Source organism: Anthonomus grandis, chromosome 16 (genome assembly GCF_022605725.1).
Source record: "Anthonomus grandis grandis chromosome 16, icAntGran1.3, whole genome shotgun sequence".
NCBI lineage: Eukaryota > Metazoa > Arthropoda > Insecta > Coleoptera > Curculionidae > Anthonomus > Anthonomus grandis.
In genome coordinates, this window is record NC_065561.1 from 13,970,700 (window position 1) to 13,992,150 (window position 21,451).

Here is a 21,451-nt window from a genome sequence, read left to right on the forward strand (position 1 = left end):
GTTCGCTAAAGACAAACAGAAAACAATACAGAAAATACCAACAATAGTCGGTTTGGCTATTTAAAATGGTCCATGTGAGAATACCATTTTTGTTTGTGGCTCTTGATAGCATTCTGAATTCCAATTTAAAGGTCAAGCGCACTTAAATAATACCAAATTTGTGGTATGCAAGCAAAAAATGTGATATGATTTTATTTCTTTTACGTTTCATTTTTCTAAAAATTTTCTAACATACATTGATCAAATAATAAACACTATAAGGTAAATGTTTTTACTGAAAGACTAGAAATAGTAGGAAGTTTTTAAACATTGGTTTAAATTCCTGTAGGTCTTTGTGTACTGTGTAGTGCTGCATTAAATTGTTAAAATTCATTTTTGAAGAATCCAAAAACAAATTAAACAAGATTTTCTGCAGCGAAACAAAAAAATATATTTAAAAAATAAAGCCCCAGACATAGAAAAAAATAATGTTTTAAGCCAGAAGTAAATTATAGAAAAAAACTGAAAAACAGCTATAACTTCTAAACCATCAAAAATCGGATAACAACATAGAGGGTTATTGTGATTCCAAATAGTCTCCCCTACCCCCTCTTTCAGTTTGGACTATGACTTTTGAAACACCCTGTATATCCCTATCTCAATCTGAAAATAAAAAGAAAATAAGAATAAAATGAGGTTTTCCGGGTACAATTAGATACATTACGGGAGAAAAACACTATTTCCAGCAGAGCAAAACACTATTTAGAAAATGAAACGATGATCTAAAAAATAGTTGGAAAATTCGAATTCTCATTTATATATCCCTATGTCAATCTGAAAATAAAAAAAAGATAAGAATAAAATGATGTTTTTCGGGTATAACCAGATACATTATGGGAGAAAAATACTATTTACAGCTGATCCAAATACTACATAGAAAATAAAACGGTGATATAGAAAATAGGTAGAAAAATCGAATTCTCATTTATATATCCCTATCTTAATCTGAAAATCAGAAGAAAATGGGAGTTAAATTAGGTTTTTCGGGTATAATTAGAGACATTACAAAAGAAAAACTCTATTTCCAGCGGATCCAAACACTATTTAAAAAATTAAACGATGATATAGAAAATAGTTGAAAAAATGGCGACACAACCAGGTAACAGTAATCATCCATCAGCAGATTTGCATTGAAAAAAAAACCTAAATAATGATAGCACTCCTCAACAAGAGGAAACGGTGTTGACATTATTTTAGACAATGCGTAATTTTTAATTCCCCAACCTGTATACATACATACACACAATATCAAATCTAATGCTTGGCGGTAAAAATTGGTTCTAGCATAGAAAGTATTTACCCGATGAAACTTGTTAACCTATAAAATTATACCAAATAACACTTTTTTTTAGTTTTTAATTGATTTTAAAATGTTATTAAAAGATCCGCAAATTACGTATACAAATTACTCGAAAAGTGCTTTAGTTAAACTAATCCTTAATCGAGGATAATTTTTTTAAAATTAGAAGTTACCTTAAGAGCCCTCTTAAAGAGCAAAACTATTTTAAACATAGGTATTTGGACTTGTTGTAGTTCAAAGAATAATTTAAAAACTTAATAACGTTTTAATCTTTTTCAATAACTTGAATTCTATACGAGTATTAAATCTTGTTTGGAAAACGGGTTCTGTAGTAGTAGATAAAGTAAGTAGATAGTAAATTATTCCTCATAACGGATTTTTTCTTCATGTAATAACTCTTTTTAGATGGTCTTTAAAAAACTAGAAAATTTAGTGAAAAATATCCTTCGAAAGCAAAATATTTGTAGTAAGAGTTAAGTATTCGTTTCCAAAGAGCCATTTATACTAACTCTTATAAAACTATTATAAAATAGCTTCGAGGTTTAAAGAAATCCTGTTAATATTTGTAATTAAACCAGAGAAAATCGCTTTCTACAATTATAAATTACTTTCAAAAACATTGTCCAAAAGACCCTAAAAAACTAAAAAGTTGAAGTTAATTTTCAATTTAGAAATAAACGTTTTACAAAAAATTCAGATACAATAAAATACTGTAACAAAAAATTAAGAAATGGCTTGAAATTTATATGGAACAATTGAAAAAAAATCGACTAATTCTAAAAACATATTTTTTTAGTACCTAAAAACAAATTATAAGCTATAAATAAATAATAAAATTCTAAATAGAAAATTCATTTAAGAGACAATAATAACATGAAACATAGTGTAATTTTTTTTAAAGATGTTTAAAAAAAACTTAGTTAAAGGTGCCCTTAACCAAAAAAAACATTCAATTCTTCAGACTTTCTTAAAAAAGATTTTCAAAGCCTTTTTGAAAAAAAAGCACTAAGAGCAAGAACGTTAAAACAAATCAAGAACATTTTACTTCCATAAGCTATTATCTATTAAATTACCTCGTTAAAAGATAAAAGTTTCCGACAACACATAAAACAATATTAAAATCCCATCACAAATTCACTAGAAATCAATCACAGAAGCTGCCTAAATCGGCTATTCACGACTAGATTGCGCGACAGTTGCCCGTATACTAACTAATATGTACTATAGACTAACGACCACAATACGCACCGTGTTATGGTACGAGTAATGTCTGCGCATGACGCCATTAGTGATGCCGTCACATTAATAAACAAAATATAAGATGAACCAATGCGCAAGTACTAAATGGCGATTGGCGCCAGACAGATCCTATGCGTACAATACGATTTTAAGTTTCAAAAAAATATATATATTAATAGCTTTTAAGTTAAAAAAAGATAGGAACAATACAAGGTCAACTTTGCATATTTATAAGGTTTTATTATTAGGTTTTAGTGGGCTTTGTATTTGCATGATTTCTTTAAGTGTAAGTATCTTTTAAATAGTTCGTTAGATAATGAGGTGTTTACTCAGTAGATAAAGTTTTATTAGAATAAATGCTTTTTTACGAATTTGATTTGTTCTTTTATCAAAATAAATTACTGACTTATATTGTAAGTAAAGGTAGATTGTTTAATAATCCCTAAATAAGTTTTAAAAATTGGCCCACAGTAACGGCGATTTTTGCCCCTCTAAATGTTGAACTTATCGACTTATTATAGATAAAGCACACCACTTCTTGTATTAAGGGTATAATAAAAAAATGCTGCCTTGTTGCTTTTGATTATACGCTGAATACAAAGCATATAATGACATTAGTTTTTTTTTATAAGAAAAAATTAGTAAGAAATTACCACTGTGGTGACTTTACGAACTTATAAATATACCTGGACTGCTTATGCATATGGCCACGATACCCAAAAATGACCACAGCCTGGTGGCCGCCATTTTTATAGTGTTATAATGTTGGTCACTCTGAACATTTTCAGTGTTGCCAACAACAAAAATTAATATTATTATTATTAAAAATTAATATTAATTTTTATTTTTGTAAACATAACCTCTTAAAAACTTTAATTGTTTTGTTTCCCTACCATTGGCACAACTAAAATTTGTTAGAGTGACCAACATCGAAAGGACACAATCGCGCAAAATGGCGGCCCCCTAGTAGTGGTCATTTACTTTTCATTGAACTGGGAGTCCAGATATTTATTAAGTTCATGGGTGACATATATTGAACTTGTGTAACAATATAAACAAACAACACTATATTTGATAATGGTAAACTTTCTAGAACTAATGGTTTAAAACAAGTTCTTACATAAAAATGAAAAAATCGCTTTAAATGCCGTATATACTAGAGAACACCGGTACGTACTCCGATAACTATGATTAATATATCCGATAATTGAATCGGTGAGTGGAAGAACGATATAACTCCAAAAAAAAGTTATTTTAAACCAAGATAGCAAAAAAGATCTTTAACACTAAATCTATCTGATGGACCGAAAAACGATATAACTTTTGAAACATATATGCTTTATGACAAGGGGGTAATTTCGCGTTGAGTGGAACAACAGTATAACACCAGCTTTTATATCGTTCTTCCACCCAATGTGGTAATATTGCGGGTGAGCTGCTTTAGTCGGTAAGTCTGTCAGTTGCCATCTTGTTTTTTTTCTTGATGTTGTTTACTAGTTAGCAGTCACGAATCACGGCCAGTTTGCACTGTATTCGATTGAAACAGTTAGGAATTAGGGGGAGTGTTTTAGACTGGTTAAAATCCTATTTGTCTAATAGGGTCCAACGAGTAAAGTATAAAAATGTTATGTCACAAATTCATAATGTTGCATATGGTGTTCCCCAGGGAACGGTCTTAGGTCCACTATTGTTCATCCTTTATATCAACGATATGGTACATGCAATAAAAAAGGGTAAAATAAGTTTATTTGCAGATCACACTATGTTGTATGTAGCAGGAAGGAACCTACATGAGATGCAGGCAGACATGAACGGTGACCTTTGTAATTTATTCGAATGGTTCTGTATAGATAAATTAAGCTTAAATACAAACAAGTCTAAATTTTGCGACTTTGCAAAGAAATTAAAAACTTGAAGCTGACATGAATAGATGAAATTTTCGAAAAAAGTAGGATTTCTGATACGAATCTATAAAAATTTGGCTACACAAACAAAACTACAGCTTTACAGCGCACTTGCACTTCCCCACTTACAATTCTGTTCTACTCTGCTGTTTGGTTTGCCTCAGTATCAGGTGGACAAACTAGAAATAATACAAAACAGAGCCATGAGATTAGTATTGAAATGTGATCGTTATACTCCTGTTGCGTCTATGTTAAATGTCCCAAATATGTTATCTGTAAAATAAAGAATTATGTTTAATGTTTTATTTGGCAAAAATTAAGATTATTCGCAAATGTACATGAATACAATACAAGAAATCGTACAGATTTTATTCCGGTGGATAGATGTCGAACCAGTCAAATGCTCAACACTGTTTTATACAAGGGCTTAATTTAGTTTAATAAGCTACCTAATGACGTCAAAAGTTGTGATAATTTGAACCAGCTAAAATATTGTGATATTCATTTTATTCTTGTCTTCGTCAGTGTTGTTGTAATATTTTGTAATTGTCATTGTATATGTACCATTTTTAATCATTCTTATTTAGTTTTCATCACTTTTTAATGTTTAGTTTTTCGTGCTTCTCAGGAGTTTGTATTTTTTCTTCTTGCAGTCTTATGTATTTTGTAGTTTCTATATTTTATATCCTTTTTTGATACCAGTTTTTTGTATGTAGCTATTATACTAAATAAACGATATTATTATTATTAATATTAAAAGTGAAACCTCCCGATACGGACACCTCCAATAGACGGACAACTCCCTTGAGCGGACATTTTTTTTGGTCCCATTGAAAATACACTAAATTCCGATATGCTTTAACGGACACTCTCTCGGGCGGACGCGAACACCTAAAAGTGGTCCGAAGAACCGCTAAACCTTCTCTTGAGCGGACACAGAAAAAATTTAAACACGCAATCGGGGGTTGCATTGGCGCCAGAGCCTGGGTTTTCCCCGATACGACGGTACTCCTCGCATGGCGCCGGTTTGTCGGGATGATTTTGTGTTTTGACTGTTTTGTTAATGCATTTGGCTTTAATTTATTGTCGTATCTTCTAGCGTTATAAGCGTAACAACCGATATGTCGTCGAAACGTAAAATGCTAACTCTTAAAGAAAAAGTTGACGTAATTGATATTTTTAATAAAGACAAACTAAGCGACTTAGCAAAACGGTTTGGAATAGGAAAAACACAGGCAGTTGAGATTATTAAAAATAAGGATGCTTTATTAAGTAAGTTCCACTCAAATATAAATATGAATGAAAAATGAAGCTTCCTAAGAGAAGAGGGCAGAAATATTGACAGACAGTGCTATGAGTGGTTCATTAGAGCTCGAAGCAAAAATATTCCATTATCAGGTAATATACTTCAATTATTACACATATTACTGTATATTTTACATGTGCCTATTATCTTTTTAGGTACATGCTGATGGTTTGGGGTATAGAACTTTCAGTGCATCAGAAGGTTGGCTGCAAAAGTTTCGTACCCGGCACAACATTGCTTTTAGAACTATCAGTGGGGAGGCCGCAAGAGTGAACTCTGCCGATGTCACGACATTTTGGGAGAAAGTACCATCTATAATTAAGAACTATGCTCCCAAAAATATCTATAATGCTGATGAGACTGGGCTATTTTCCCGAGCAGTGCCAAACAGGACTCTACATTTGAAGCGAGAAAGATGTATTGGATGTACATTTTCAAAAGAGAGACTGACTATACTTTTTTGTGTAAATATGGAGGGACAAAAAGAAAAACCTCTAGTAATCGGAAAAACGGCCAAACTAATGTGAAAGAATTGCCAGTTACTTATAGGTGGAATAAAAAAGCTCGGATGACCTGTGAACTAATGGCCGAATGGTTAAATCAATTTGATAAAAAAATGATGCGTGAAAAACGAGAAATTTTATTATTTCTCGACAATGCATGTTGTATATAAGATTGAAAAATATTAAATTGATTTTTTTGCCTCCAAACTGCACTTCTATTGTACAGCCTTTAGATCAGGGCATTATTAAGAGTTTTAAAACATTTTATAGGACAATCATTATTAAAAAACTTTTATTAGCCATAAATACTGCTGAATTAGCCAGAAAAATACACGTCCTAGATGCAATTTACTTTATAAACATTGCATGGGACCAAGTGACAAAGAAAACGGTTCAAAATTGCTTTATTAAGTCTGGCATTACACACTCTAATAGTTCAGAAAATAGAGCAGAAAACCTGGAAATCTGGGAAAATTAAGACAACATTCCATTGTCAGTTTTAGCTCAAATGTTGAGGAATAAGGATAATTTTGGGATGATAAACAATAATGATATCAACGAATTTTTTAATGTAGACAATGATTTAATATTGGAGCAAATTGATAACCTTCCTCTGGAGGTTTCGAATCAAGAGGAAGTAGTGGTATCATCCGATGAGTCAGAAGAGGAACACGTTGAGGAAGAAGAGGAATTGACTACCTATCAACAGGCTTTTAATATGACGCAACAGTTAAAACGCTTCACTCAGGCTAGGGGTGACCGATCTGCTCTAGATTTACTATCTAAGCTTGATCTTCATTTCCAAGATACTTTGCTCAACAAAAAAAATCGACAAGCGTCTTTATTAGAATATTTTAAACATAAACAATGATCTTAATTTGTACATGTGTTCCAAAATATTTACATATTATTTCTTACAAAAATCTTTATATGTATGTATGTACTGGTTTAGTTTATTTTCGGTTTATTATTTCATAAGTTTTTGTTTTGGTTTGTTTTTTAAGTTTATTTTTTTGCATAATTACAATTATTTTGTAACCCTAATTATATACTTATTGTCATTAAATAATTAATATTAAACTTGTTTAAAAAAATAACATGCTGTTTAATTTTGCTTCTGTGTCGCCTTTTTCCCTTGGACGGACACCTCCGTTGAGCGGACACTTTTCGAAGGTCCCATGAGTGTCCACTCAAGAGAGGTTTCACTGTATTATTTTTTTTATATGTCGGGTGACTCAAACGGCTTATAGAGTATGGGTAGATATTGTTTTGTTGTTTTTTACCCTTTTAATGTTAAACGTATCGTAATTAATTTTTTTGTTTATAAAAAAAAATGGGCCCTACTTTCTAAAAATTCATCAAGTTACTCAAACGACTTAGGTAGTAAATAGGAGTAGATATTATGCGATTTAAAAACTTACGACTTGAAGTGTTTTTTTGTTAATTTTTAACTCTAATTAGCAGTTTAAAAAATAGCTCGCAAAACACCTTGTACTTTAAACTTTAGATTAAATTTAAACTGCAACTACATATTTTTAAATCAAATCAAATTTAGCTGTGACCACCTGCGATCCAGCGACTAATTGTAACTTTTATTAAGTTACAAAATTAGATATGATATTCTTTTTGAGATATGTTTTCATATTTTTAAGTTAAATTGATTTTTAGAAAGAATTTTTTTTAAAAATTTATTTCTCTATTTTTCTTTATATTATGATATGCAATGTAATGCAATGCAAAATAAATATTTCTAAATAATAGGTTCAGATTTTTTGATGCTTTAAAGCTTGCAATCATTTTGTGTATTTTTTGCTCTGACACAACGCTTAAGAATGATATATTTTCGTAAAATGGATTTTAACAAAAATTATTAAAAAATAATATATATGTTTTTAGAAGTATCTCACTAAAACTATATGACATTTTAATGTATGGTAAAATAATAAAATTAGTTCACCCAGAAAATTTATGTTTGAGAAAATAATTTCGTTGGTAGCCTTTCAGATAAAATACAACAAGATATTTTAAATTTAACTTAATATTTTTCAATTCTTCCTAAAATTTGAGGAAAAGTTGCAACAATCGGCTACAAATGAATTAAGATTTATATAAAAAAAGAAATATCTCTTGGTTGCTAATTCAAATTCAGCTCTCAGAATCATAAAATCTGAATTTGAACACACATCTCCCAAAATAGAAATTAGAAGAGTTAGTGAAGGATGTCAGTAAAGCGTTTGATATGATCAATCCTAAAATGCTTTTAGCCAGTTATACCGTTTTTGTTCTTACTGTAATATTTCTCTATAGGATATTGTAAACTCAAAAAGCTTTTAGGTTAAAAAATCTGAATTTGTTAATCATGGCACCAATGGGAGCTATTTTACACAAAAGCATGGTGTAAGTGCTTCTATATAAAAAAAAAACTGCCGTTGGTTGATATTGTAAATTCAGTATTATTCTTACGAAAAAAAATATTATTACTCTAGGTCAATATGCTTTGTTAAAATACATATATGTTCCCAATCTTAAAATTGATTGAATATATTAGAAAGCAATTCCTATAGGGTTTTTACAGATTTGATTTCAGCATTTTACTGTGGGAAATATTTTGCTAGAGAACCTACTATATTATAGTATTAAGTATAATGAAAAAGAACTCTTGGGTTCATAATTATCACACCGTTTCCAAGCACTGAATGTTGATGATATTGAATGTTGCTTTAGAAGTTCATTTGGTTCCTCTCCTCGTTCTGGTTGATAAAATAAACGCAACTGACACTATAAAAATTAATTTTAAGATTGTAGCATCATTTGTGGCTTATCCTAATAGTACATATGTGGAACAATAAACTAGTACGTATTAATCAATGAAGCAAAGTCCAATACGGTCAACAAGTCATTTATTAATATATACCTCTTTAACATTAAAAAAATATATATATTTCTTATTGTTGGGAATTGTCTGTTCAATAAAGCAAGGAAGAATAATAATCTCTTCCACCACTCCATTTAAAAAGTTTTTCATCACGTTTTTGGGATATTTTGTATAATGATTTTAACACCTGAGAGCCAAAAAAAATGTGATAAACACTTTTGAAATTGTTTTCTCCTTCCACCAGCTCAGAACATGTAATGGGGCTTTATTTTTTTAAATACACTTCTGTACTTTTTAATTATATTTTATCTTAAGTATTAACTTGTGCATCTAATGTAACTTTTACAAACACGTTGGGCGCCCAAAATGTTTCAAGACAAATCCAAATAATTTTAAGTTTGTTCAAATATGTAAGTTCTTATAAGTTCAGTTGTACTTAAAGTTTAGCCGAGAAATATAAACAATACAAAGTCTATGTAAGATGTTTTTATCTTAAGCTAACATGTACGAGAGAGGGATTTCTATCAAATATAAAATATAACGACAATACTAATTTGTTTAAGCTCATGGGTCAATAAGGCTCGGGATTATGTCTTAAAGTAACATTTTGGCGGAAAAAAATCTTCTTTATTCTTTAACATAATCCCTTTTAAGAATGATACATTTGCTCCAATGATTCTCTATAGTTTTCGAAGTCATTTTTATAGAAATATTTGTCTTTGCTTTTAAAATAAGATTCAGTTTCACCAATCACTTCTTAATTGCAGCCAAATTTTTGGCCTTAAAGCATTTATCTGGTGTTCACAACTACATGTCTGAAAATTGTAAAGAAAAACCTTTCTAACTAAAAAAAAATTGCAAAAAAATTTAAGAAGTAACTTCCAAGTGACTGTTATTCAGATTTCCAGTTGTCGAATATTTCTAAACATACACAACAGCACATAATATCAAAACTTGTAAGATTAACAAACATGTTGGGCGCCAAAAGTGTGTTAAGATAAATCCAGATAACTACTAAATAAGTTTTAGTTGCCACACAAACACAGTAGTCACTAGGTTCGTTCCGTGAGGAAGAAATTCAAAGTTCAAATTATTCACCTAGATGTGTGATTCTTTCGCAGCAATTTTTGCCTTTAAACGATCCAATAACGCCATATAATAATCGCTATTAAAATGTTTTCCCTTTTTTGAAATAATACTAGGTGCTCAACTAGAATTATTAGCTTATTTGACCGACTTTTACATCTTTGGTCCCTATGGACGATTCTCACTCCCTATTCTTCACTCAGCTGATGATCTCTTTGATTCAAGTGTTTTTATGTAAAATAGTCTCAGCACTACTATCATCATTACGATTGTGAAGGGTTTATTCAGGTGTTTAGGAGAAACAACCTCATTACACCATGACAGCACTACTTAAGTCTGTATCACCTCATTTGATTTCAGCATTCTACAGACAAATTGTTCTTTTCGATAGAACAACGCCCGGATAACACTTTTTAGGCCATTGCTGCCAAAACTAACCGTACACCTGTTTTTTTCTGAGGTTTCTTTTCTCCAGTGGGTATTTTCCCAAAAATACTTTAATTTTAAGTAAGTCTGATATTAGTTTGTATTAAGTTGTTCTGTTTTTGTATTTAGGATGAAACAAAGGTGTCAAACTTATATTGAAATTAATTTCGATCTCTATGAGTTCATCCTCAGGACTATATAAAATAGATCGATTGCATTTTAAAAAGGGTGTAATCTTAATTATACAAATGGTTTGTATTTGTACACCGGCTGCCTTTTTTTGTTTAAGCTAGATGATCTATTTTATACAGTTCTGAGGTATTTTTCCCAGCAATCTCAAAGCAGAGTTTTATCAAAACAAGAAGCTTAATTTTTTCTATATTTTTTAAACACAAAAGTAACTCAAAAACTAATGGTCAAACTGTCATGAAATTGCCAATGACCGTATCGTTTGAAGGTTACTGCCTGAAAATTTTATGAATTTGTCATCAGTTGTTTAGTCCAGGAACGTAGGTATAACTAAACTCAAACCGGTCCTTCGAACCGGATGATTAAAAATTGACAACGTAAAACAGTAGATTTTATAAAAGTGCTTTTCCCTCGAAGTAGAAACGTCGAGAGGCGACAATTTGACAAACAAGTTTATTATAAACGATTTAAAGTAAAGACAGTAATATACGTATTATATAGAATATTTGAATCATTAGTCATCCCATTAAAAGGTAATTAATCAGAGATAGCATGCCTTTGAAGTTATGTTTCTGAAATGTTTCATTTTGGAACGATCAATAAAATAATATTTCTAATTAAAAAAAAGCATTTAAACAAAAAGCGCTGGCAAAAAGTATCTAAGTTATTCAAATTTCCAGTTGTCAAGTCAAATATTTCTAAAGATTCACAATAACACGTATTTTCAAAACATGTAAGATTTACCAACATGTTGGGCGCCAAAAGTATGTTAATATAAATCCAGATAACTACTAAATAAGTTTCAGTTATCACAGAAACACAGACTGAGATATTTTTATCTTGATTTATTTTATCTTTTATCTTATTTTTATAACTTTGAAGGACTACATAACGTATAAGCTAACGATTTTTATACATAAGATGGAACTTTGAAAGTCGACAATATTACAAACAAGTTTAATGTATCCGATTTAAAGTGCATAAAAAATATATTATACATATAGCTCGCATCGCATTAACTGGTAAGTAATCAACAATTCCATGACTTTAAAGTTATCTTTCTGTAACCTTTAATTTAAGAACAATCAAGAAATGGTTCTTCAAGCCAAATACAGTTTAAATATATCTGGTCTAAAGTATCGTATTTTATTAAAAAAAAATCAAAAGAAACAATTTTTTTTTTTTAAATGACAAGCATTTAAGCAAAATGACACGTAAAAAATTAACAACCAAAGAAAGTGTTCAAATTCGTATCAATACTTATAACACATGTTGGGCGCCAAAAGATAAATTTAAATATATTTTGTCGAATTCATGGAAACTTTTAGATGAAGTTTTAATTGCAAATACAGTCTCAGCTGTCATATTTTAAAAGAATGTATTAACGCATATATAAAATTTATACAATATTAATATTACAAACAAGTTTAATGTATACGATTTAAATTGCATAAAGAAATATATTATATAGCTCGAATCGCATTAACAAGTTTGGGTTGCGTTGTTCCTAATCAACAATCCTATGACTTTAAACTTATCTTTCAAGAAATGGTTCTTCAAGCCAGATATAGTTTAAACATATCTGGTCTGAAATATCGTATTTTATTTAAAAAAATCAAAAGAAACAATTTTTTATTTAAAAGAGAAGCATTTAAATAAAATGACACGTAAAAAATCAACATCCAAAGAAAGTGTTCAAATTCGTATCAATACTTATTACACATGTTGGGCGCCAAAATGTTTTATTGCATATATGAAATTCTTATCAAACACGAAACCTAATAACAAAAATTATATGAAAATATTTATTATTTAAGCTCATACCAAAATTGAAACTGGTCCTTCGAACCGGATATCAAGTTAAAATAATACATTTCTTAAAAGTGCGTCTGCACACTTTAGTTAAAATCTAAAAGCGTCTCAAATATTAGCAGTTCAAAGTCCAAAGCAATAAAATTATTAGACCTTACCGTACTTATCACAATATACCAAACATATCACAAAGTTCAAAAGGAAAAAAAAGTCCAATAAAATATCACAGGAGGATTGAATTGTTTCGCGACGTCGGGTTAACAAAACAAAAATAAATAATTTAGTTTTCTAAACTGAGTTGCGGTTAAAGCGCGTTTCACGCGGACATCACACCCAACAGTTGTTATAAATGAGACTGAAATTTCTGTTCGTATTAAAATAAAGATACGCGATGTCGCGGCGAACGCTTGCGCTCGCTCCAACCAATGCGACAAGGAAGCCATTCGAAATTTCAAAATAAAGCAAATAAGACTTTTTAATGGTTTTTTTTTGGTTGTTTTGATCATCCTGATTGATTTGACGCGCATTTTTATAATATCCATTGAATATATTAAGGAGATAATTTTAGCTGGTTTTCGGTGAGGTAAACTCAACTTCGCAGTAGATTTTAGAAGAATTTCAACAATTACTGCTAGTCTATATTCAATAAGACTATTTAAACGATCGAACCAGTTTTGAGATCTAGAATTTTAAATTGTTTCAAGAGTTGTGTTCTATTTTGCTGATTATATTTTTTTATAGGTTGCAGTATTCGTAATACACCTTGTTTGACAAGTCGAGTAACAGTGGACTCATTTATTTTATCAAATCCAGAGTGGGTTTCATAATTTCTGTTCACACTCGAGCCCAGCCACAGATCCAGAGGAAGTATGGAGCAGGGAATAACTTTAACAAGGGAATAGCTTCAAATCTGTTGCAAAACCATGAAACGCAAGAATCCAGACACCTGGAACTTACCTAAGTTTCCCGAAGAGTGCTCGACCTTTCTCCCATTCTGAAATCAAGAGAAATAACAAATAATCCAGTTCACTCTGGGACTATGTTCCTCACTATAAAGATATAAGAATATACCTCAATAAGATCCTAAACATTTAAAAGCTTCATTTAATATCTTCAAGGTAACGTGGTCGTACCTTATAATTGGAAGACTCATATGGTTATTCCTAATCACAAGGCCAATGAATCCGTCGAGGAGATATCAGGATAATAAACTCTCTTATCACAAAACAGATCTTTTGGTTTTGATAGAGTAGTAGTTTGAAACTATAGAATAGTAGTTTGCTGTCAGTTTACACTTGATAACGGTTGGAGATACTTACCAACCGAAACGTCGTGTTACATTAAATAAATAAGACAATGCAAGTCCGACAAGATGTTTTCACTGTACCATTGTCTACCACCTTCAAAAACTTCTAGGACGTTGACAATAAAAAGTTAAGGAACATCTTGCGTTTAACCTGGGAATTATGTATCTAATTTGATTAAGTAACTCGGTACAATCAATTTTATTATTTAAAAGTTTGTATAAAAAAGTTCCTAATCTATGCCCTTTGGTTTGCAAGGATACCATTACAAACCTATCTAACAAAAAATCATTATCATCAGGATAAACACCATCCTCTTTGAAAGCTAAATATTTCAAAAATTTGCGTTGCACAGACTCAAGCTTCATAATATCAACCCGGTAAATTGGATGCCAAATGAGACGACCATACTCCAATTTGGATCTAATAAAACTAACGTACAGAATTTTTACGTGTCTTAGGGTTTTGAAAACTCTTGCTATTGCGAATAATAAATACCAAAGATTTAGAGGCAGCTGAAACGACATTATTTAAATGAGTTTTGAAGTCAAAGCTCAAAAGTAATCCCTAAGTCCCTAGTCTGAGTACATCTTGATAAAATATTATTATCAATTGCGTAATCAAATTATATTGGATTCTGTTTTCGAGGATATGATAAAATGCAGCATTTAGACTTATTTCAGTACAACTTGTTTGTTTTACACCATATTTTAATTTAATTTATTTGATCTTGCAAATCAATGCAATCGCGGATAGTGATAATATTAAGAAAGTTTAAGGTCGTCCGCAAACTTGAGTCTCGGGCATTTAATAAGTTTAGTAAGATCATCAAAAAACTTCAGAAAAAAAAGGGGATCTAAACTAGATCCCTGTGGGACACCTGAGGAAACCTCGTAGCTATGAGAACGAAAAGCCTCAATTTCGACGAATTGATGGCGGCTAGTTATATAAGATTGTACAAGAGCAAGCAACTTATCCGAAAATCCCAAGGCATTAATTTTAAAAAGAAAAGTTTTATGGTCTAAGTAATCAAATGCCTTCTGAAAGTCCATATAGGCTACATCAACCTGGCCAAACTGATGCAGTGTAGTACACATACTCTAAGGAAAACAAGTCAAGTTTGTATCACAAGACTTTCTCTGCATAAATCCATGCTGATTTGATGATATGAAGCTTTTAATATTTGAGTAGATTTGATGAAAAATGCACGAGTCAAAAAGCTTAGAAAAGTTTTTGTTCAATTTGTTAGCATGCACCAAGATCCTAAGGAGACGAGTAAAAAAGTTAATGAATGTCTGAAGTGGGGTTATGGGATAGGGCAGTAGTTGATAAAGTCTTGTCTGAACGAGGATAAACCCTATCTTCTTCTGGAATGAATTGAGTGCCCGTTTTATCGTATCAAATTTTTCCTTTGATGTCTCTTTGGCTGGATATCAGTACTGCCAGCGAGATGATTTTCCATTAATCAACTACGGGGTCTATACCAGAATCTTATGCTAAGATTTGTTATAAGCTTAAATAAGTTAATATAATTTTTCTTGGAAGGTTTCGTGTTTAATAAGAATTTCATAAGTGCCTTAATACATTCTTTTGAAACATGAGACTGTACTTGCATTGCCACTAAAACTTATTTAGTACTTGCGGCTAGACGTTCAATAAAATAAAATTAAAATTATTTAAAATTATCTTTTGGCGCCCAACATGTGTAAATAATACAAGTATTAATAATAAGAATTTGGTAGTTACACTTTGTGTGTATTTCTGAGTGCCATTTTATTTAATTGTTTTTTTTTAATAAGAAATTTGTTTCTTTTAATTTTTTTATAAAATGCGATATTTTAGTTTCACAAGTTTAAATATATAGCTGGAAGGACGGAGTTATTTTCTACATTGTTCTAAAAATAAACGTTACAGAAGCACAACTCTAAAGTTTCTGATTAATTACCCGTTAATGGGATGATCAATTATTCAGATATTATTTTATTTATTGTACTTATTACAAACACCAATTAGAGCAATTACAAGTAATGGAATAGAAAACGAATGTATTAAAATTGAACAAGTCACCTAATAAAAACAGTTAAAGGAAGATAAAAAAATACTAAACCTAATCTAAGGTGATATATAAATTGCTTCAAATTCTTAATCAAGTCACTTCTGGTTGTGTTAAAAATACCAATGTTGATTTGCCTGAGTATCTGATTGCAAATCAATATCACTCTGTTTATTGGAGATATGCAACCTGGATCTATACTAAATAAATCAAAATTTAAGTTTCCAAAATTAAATCGCAGTCTTTGTGTTTTATATTATTAAGGATTTGGTAAATAAACAACACCGCTTGTTGATTTCTTTGATTTCACAAACTTTTAATATTAAAATTATGCAACATGCTTCTATATGAGACCATAACTATGTAAGTATTATTTTGTTTAAAGTAATGGAATCTCTCTCAGAAACCGCTTTCGAACTTTTTCAATGTGATCTATGTGGATTTGGACTGAAGGCGTCCAGATTTGGGAAACATATTCCAAATGTGCTCTCAATATAGTATTATAAAGTCTAATAACTGTGTCAATTTTAAGGATTTTACTATTATTAATAAGGAACCACAAAGATTTTTATGCTTTACTGGCTCTAGAAATATAGTGCCAATTAAACCTCATACCACTCTGATACACTACTCTCAAGTACTTGATCTAACTAACTCGATTTAAAGTGGTAGTAAGTGGTAAAGTCATATCGGGTGGGTTTGCGGGCCGGTTAACCGGACCTCCTCGTCCAATTCTCTCGGGGAAATTTTAGTACAAAGATTGTCTAGAAAGCAGTTTTTTTTTGTAATTTGACTTTTTTTAAGGTTACGATAACAAAGTTTGAAATATCATTTTAAACGTGAAATGTCTTGCTTTTTCCGCTAGAAAAAATAGGGGTTTCCTTTTAAAAAAATTATTCTGATCTTAAAAAACGCCCTCAAGGTCAAAATAATACCTACGGATAGATATCTCGCTCTGTCCTGAACAACTTTGGTCTCAAACATTATGTACCTCGTTTACATTCAGAGTTGTGATATTGTGTAAATGTTGAGTTGCTCTAAATGTTTGTAATATTATCGACTTTCAACGATTTACCTTTTATAAAGAAATCCTTAACTTTAAATCTCAAATATACGTTAATATAGTCATTGAAAGTATGACAGTTCATGATAGAAATATCTCAGTCTATGTCTATATGACAAGTAAGACTTATTTAGTTATTTAGATTTATCTCAACACATTCTTGGCGCCCAACATGTTCGTAAATCTTACAAGTATTGAGAATACGTGTAGTTCTCAATCTATAAAAATATTTGACTCAACAATTAGAAATCTGAATAACAGTTTCTTGAAGTTTTTTAGATTTAGTTTTTTAGAAAACCTTTTAGATTTTTTTTTGCTAGCACTTTTTGCTTAAATGCTTTTTTTTTAATTCACAATTTTTAAACATCCAATTCAAACGAGCAGCAGTTAACGTTGGACTCTGTCCAGTGGAGCACGAATTTTCGCTTTCTCCGTACATGGCCACCAAATGATAGCCCCGTATGTGAGAAGAGGTCTCACAATGCGAGTAGATCCAGTGTAGGATCTTAGGAGACAGACCCCCGGTATTGCCGAAAGCCCGCCTGCAGGCCCATAGCGCGCAGGTGGCCTTTTTCATTCTGGTGTCTGCATGATCGTGCCAGGAGAGTTTGGAATCTAACTTGATTCCCAGAAATCGAACTGTCCTGGAGTAATGCAGCTGCACGCCACCTAGAGATTTAACAGGGGGCGTGCCAAAGTTACGTCTCCTCGTGAATAGTAGGGGCTCTGCTTTTTTGGGGTTAATCCTGAGACCCCCCGAGAGGCACCATATGTCCACCATACGCAGGGCTCTCATCATACGGCCCCGCATTGAGACGGCGTCTTTCCCTGGGCAAAGGATTACCAGATCATCAGCGTAGGCCTGTGTGTATAGACCAGCATTGTTTAAAAGATTTATCAGGCTGTCGACCACAAGGCACCACATAGGGGACCATACTCCTTCCTGCGGGCAGCCCCTAGCCGCCAACGTTTCGACAATCTCGTTGTTGAGCTGGGCAGATACATGAGGTTTTGAGAGCATGGCCTCTATCTAGCAAACAGGGTTCTGAGCCGCGGCTCTCGAGTGCTTGGCAGATTAATGCGAAAGGGGTGTTGTCGCACGCCTCTTCAATGTCTAGAAACGCACCCAGACAGGCCTTGCCACTACCCAGAGCACCCTCCACCTTCCTAACAAGGTGGTGTAGGGCCAGGTCCGTGGATTTGCCCGCCTGATAGGCGTATTGGTGCACATGCAGTGGTTTGTTCACCAGGATGCTTTCCTTAAGGTACCGATCAATCAGCCTCTCCATTGCCTTCAGCATAAAGCTGGTAAGGCTGATAGATCGGTACGATTTGGGATCTATAAAATCGCTTTCCAGGTTTCGGAATGAAGACGATTTTCACTTGACGCCATAACTTTGGGACGTAGCCCTGAGCAAGGGACGACCCGAATAGTCTGACTATGTGTGGGGTTAGTACTTCAAACCCGTTTTGCAAAAGGCATGGATATAATCCATCCATGCCCGGAGATTTGAAGGGGGGGGGGGGAATGTCTTGATTGCCCATTTCACCCTCTCGTAGGCAATTATTCTTCTAGCAGTCTCGAACTTTAAGCGAATCGGAGCTCGAGAACAGCTAGGAGGATCGAGAGATGAGTTGGAGTCTGGAAAGTGAGTGCGCAGCATGACCTCCAGTGACTCCCGCTCATCGGTAGTAAAGCCGCCATCTGGAAGTGACAGCGACCCCAATTTAGTTCCAGGTTCCTTGGACAGTACTTTGCACAGTCGTGCTGCGGAGGGTGTGTTTTCAACGTCATCGCAGAACCGCCTTCAGCACTGTGTTTTGGAGTCCCTGAATGTCTTTTTGTATTGCCTTTGAGCTGCGTGGAACGCATCCCAGTCAGTGGCAATCTTAGTGCGCTCAGCCTTAAGGGTTTTTCACCCTGAGTAACGGCGTTTTTTTTACTCTCTAAATTTTGAAGTTATCGATATTAATTTGTTCTTTCAAACAAAACATTTCATGCATAAACCAAAATCAGTATGAAAAAACAATTAGGTATCATCAGGGTAATACTTGGTTTACCAAGGAACTTATTGACTTATAAAAGAAAGCGATAGTTTGTATAGGCAAAAACAACATAATGGACAAAAATTTACAACGTAATTGTTCCCAAAGATGTAATTAGATATCAACTCTTATGTCATTTGAAAAGTTAGTAAACATCTTAACCAAATTGGTGAATCAGGTTAGAAAAGCAGACATTTTTCTGAATGAACTTAAAATAGGTAAAGTTTGCTCATATTATAAAACGGGTCCAAAAACGGATATGTATAATTAGACCTATAACATTTGGAATTAAATTTTTGAAAATTATGAGAAAAAAATCTAAAAGACAGAATCTTAACATTTATAGGTAAATATATTAAATCAGATAAGTTTCAATAAGAGTTTTTTAAAACAAAAGTAGCACGTTAAGCGCAATAGCAGATTTAGTTAATAAAATTAGTACTGAGCTGGATCGCAAAGGAATCGCTATGGCTGTATTTATAGATTTAAATGAGGCATTTGATGTGGTCAATTTTGATATTATTATGAAAATGTAAATACATTAATTATTTGTCTTGTTTTTGTACTATTTTATTAGTATTCTGTAGTTAAAGTTGATTCGTAGGGTTTATTTAGGGTTCTACATACGTTTGTTGTCTAGTTTTTAAGTAGTTCAAAAACATTGTCACATTGTTCCACCACTTGTCAATTGGTTAACGTATGCTGTGCTCAAAATCTGACACTTGGCGTCTTCGTCAAGGTACCAGGGTACTTATGAGACTCTGAGATTCTTGTTATTTCCTATGAGGGAGAAAGAAAGAAGAACTAAAGGTGTAAATGTAAAAACATACAATCGTTATGACGTTAAATCGCTATTGTGTTTATTATTTGGCAACTTTTTTTATTATCATTATAATAACCTCCTATATTTTTTGTTAAGTCATTATTTTTAATTCTTGATCCTATAGTTCTTTGACCTCTTGAACGTCTGAGTGAATACGTGTCAAATCTCGCCGCTTTATTATTCATTTATTCTAGGTAATTTTTAAAATAAAATGACATTTATTATTAATAAACAACACCACATTTGGTGGTCTTTTTTATTAAGCACATTAGTAGCAGCCTAAAAGGAACCTCAAAAAAGACAATAAATCTTTTTTTTTATTTTTTAAAAGGTGTCATGACAAATATTTCGAACAATGCGTACGACTTGCAGATAACACTACAGTTAATACCAAATATATAATGTTTACCGATCTTGTTTACAAAAGCCATTTAGCTGCTACCTTGTTAAGTATTAGGTAAATGTTAGTATGATACACACCATTCAAGGTGATAAGTCGCTCTTCATCAAATCTTAACGTAGGAGTCTCGTTTGCAGAGGCATTTCGGTTTTATTGCTGTGACGTTTATTATCTAGGTAAGACTTAACTCACTTAAATTGTAGGTGTGAAAACCTTTTATCACGACCAATTCAAAAACCTAACGGTCTCAGAGTAAATATGTGTTTTTAATCAGCTCTATAATGAACACTCGCTATAGGAAAAAATGCTATTATTATAGCCGTTCAATTAAGAAGCCAGACAAAGCAAATAATAATTATTATTGACAGCAGAGTCATTGAACACCATTGTAAACAGTGAACTATGGTGACGGTTTACAATATTTTTTGCTCTGCGTTATGAGCCATTAATTATTCATTGATTGACAGGCGTATGCTGTTTATGTACTAGAGGTTACAATTGTGTGCAAAAAAATTTGTGTTTTTGGTGTCTACACTTGATGCTAATGCATCAAATAAATTTAGACGATTAGTTATCTACTTATCAATCAGCTCCTCTCACTTAGGTGGAGCGATTAGAAATGAAGAACACTAAATAAATAATGTCTTTATTATAGTAAAATGTACAGGATGTCCCATTTTGGGTACTTTTGCGGGATATATCCGTTATTTTTAGAGATAGAGAGTTGCCCTTTTAATTTTTAAGATACAGGGCATTTTTGAAATTTTTGCATTTTGGGACCTCCGTCGTATCTCCATTATTTTTACAGTTTTTGTAAAAACTCATTCTTATAGATTTTTTTCCAAAGAATCTAGTGGTATAAATATTTTTGTTTTGATTAATAGTTTTTGAGTTATAACCCAAACTTATGTTTTTTTAAACGGAACACTATATATTTATAGTTCATAAAATTGGTCTTTTTTTTACCTTTTTAAAAATATATAACACTATGGACTTATTTTCAAAAATACGCAAATGACTAAGAATTTTCTAAATTAAATGCATAATTTAATAGTAGGTCATGAACAACAATAATAGACAAAT

General features: G+C 32.0%; 1 protein-coding gene across 5 annotated transcripts in view; it reads right to left on the reverse strand.

Moving 5' to 3' along the window:
• The window catches only part of LOC126745779 (uncharacterized), a 230,574-nt gene that overhangs the window by 115,004 nt on the left and 94,119 nt on the right, over positions 1-21,451 (reverse strand). Inside the window, exon 1 of one of the 5 annotated variants that reach the window (XM_050453770.1) lies at positions 12,838-13,035. The exons of 3 other annotated variants lie outside the window; for them this stretch is intronic. The gene's annotated coding sequence lies outside the window, so the exon portion shown is untranslated. Of the gene's footprint in view, positions 1-2,412; positions 2,571-12,837; positions 13,036-21,451 lie in introns of those variants that run through there. One more of the 5 variants, XM_050453771.1, reaches the window with a different exon arrangement.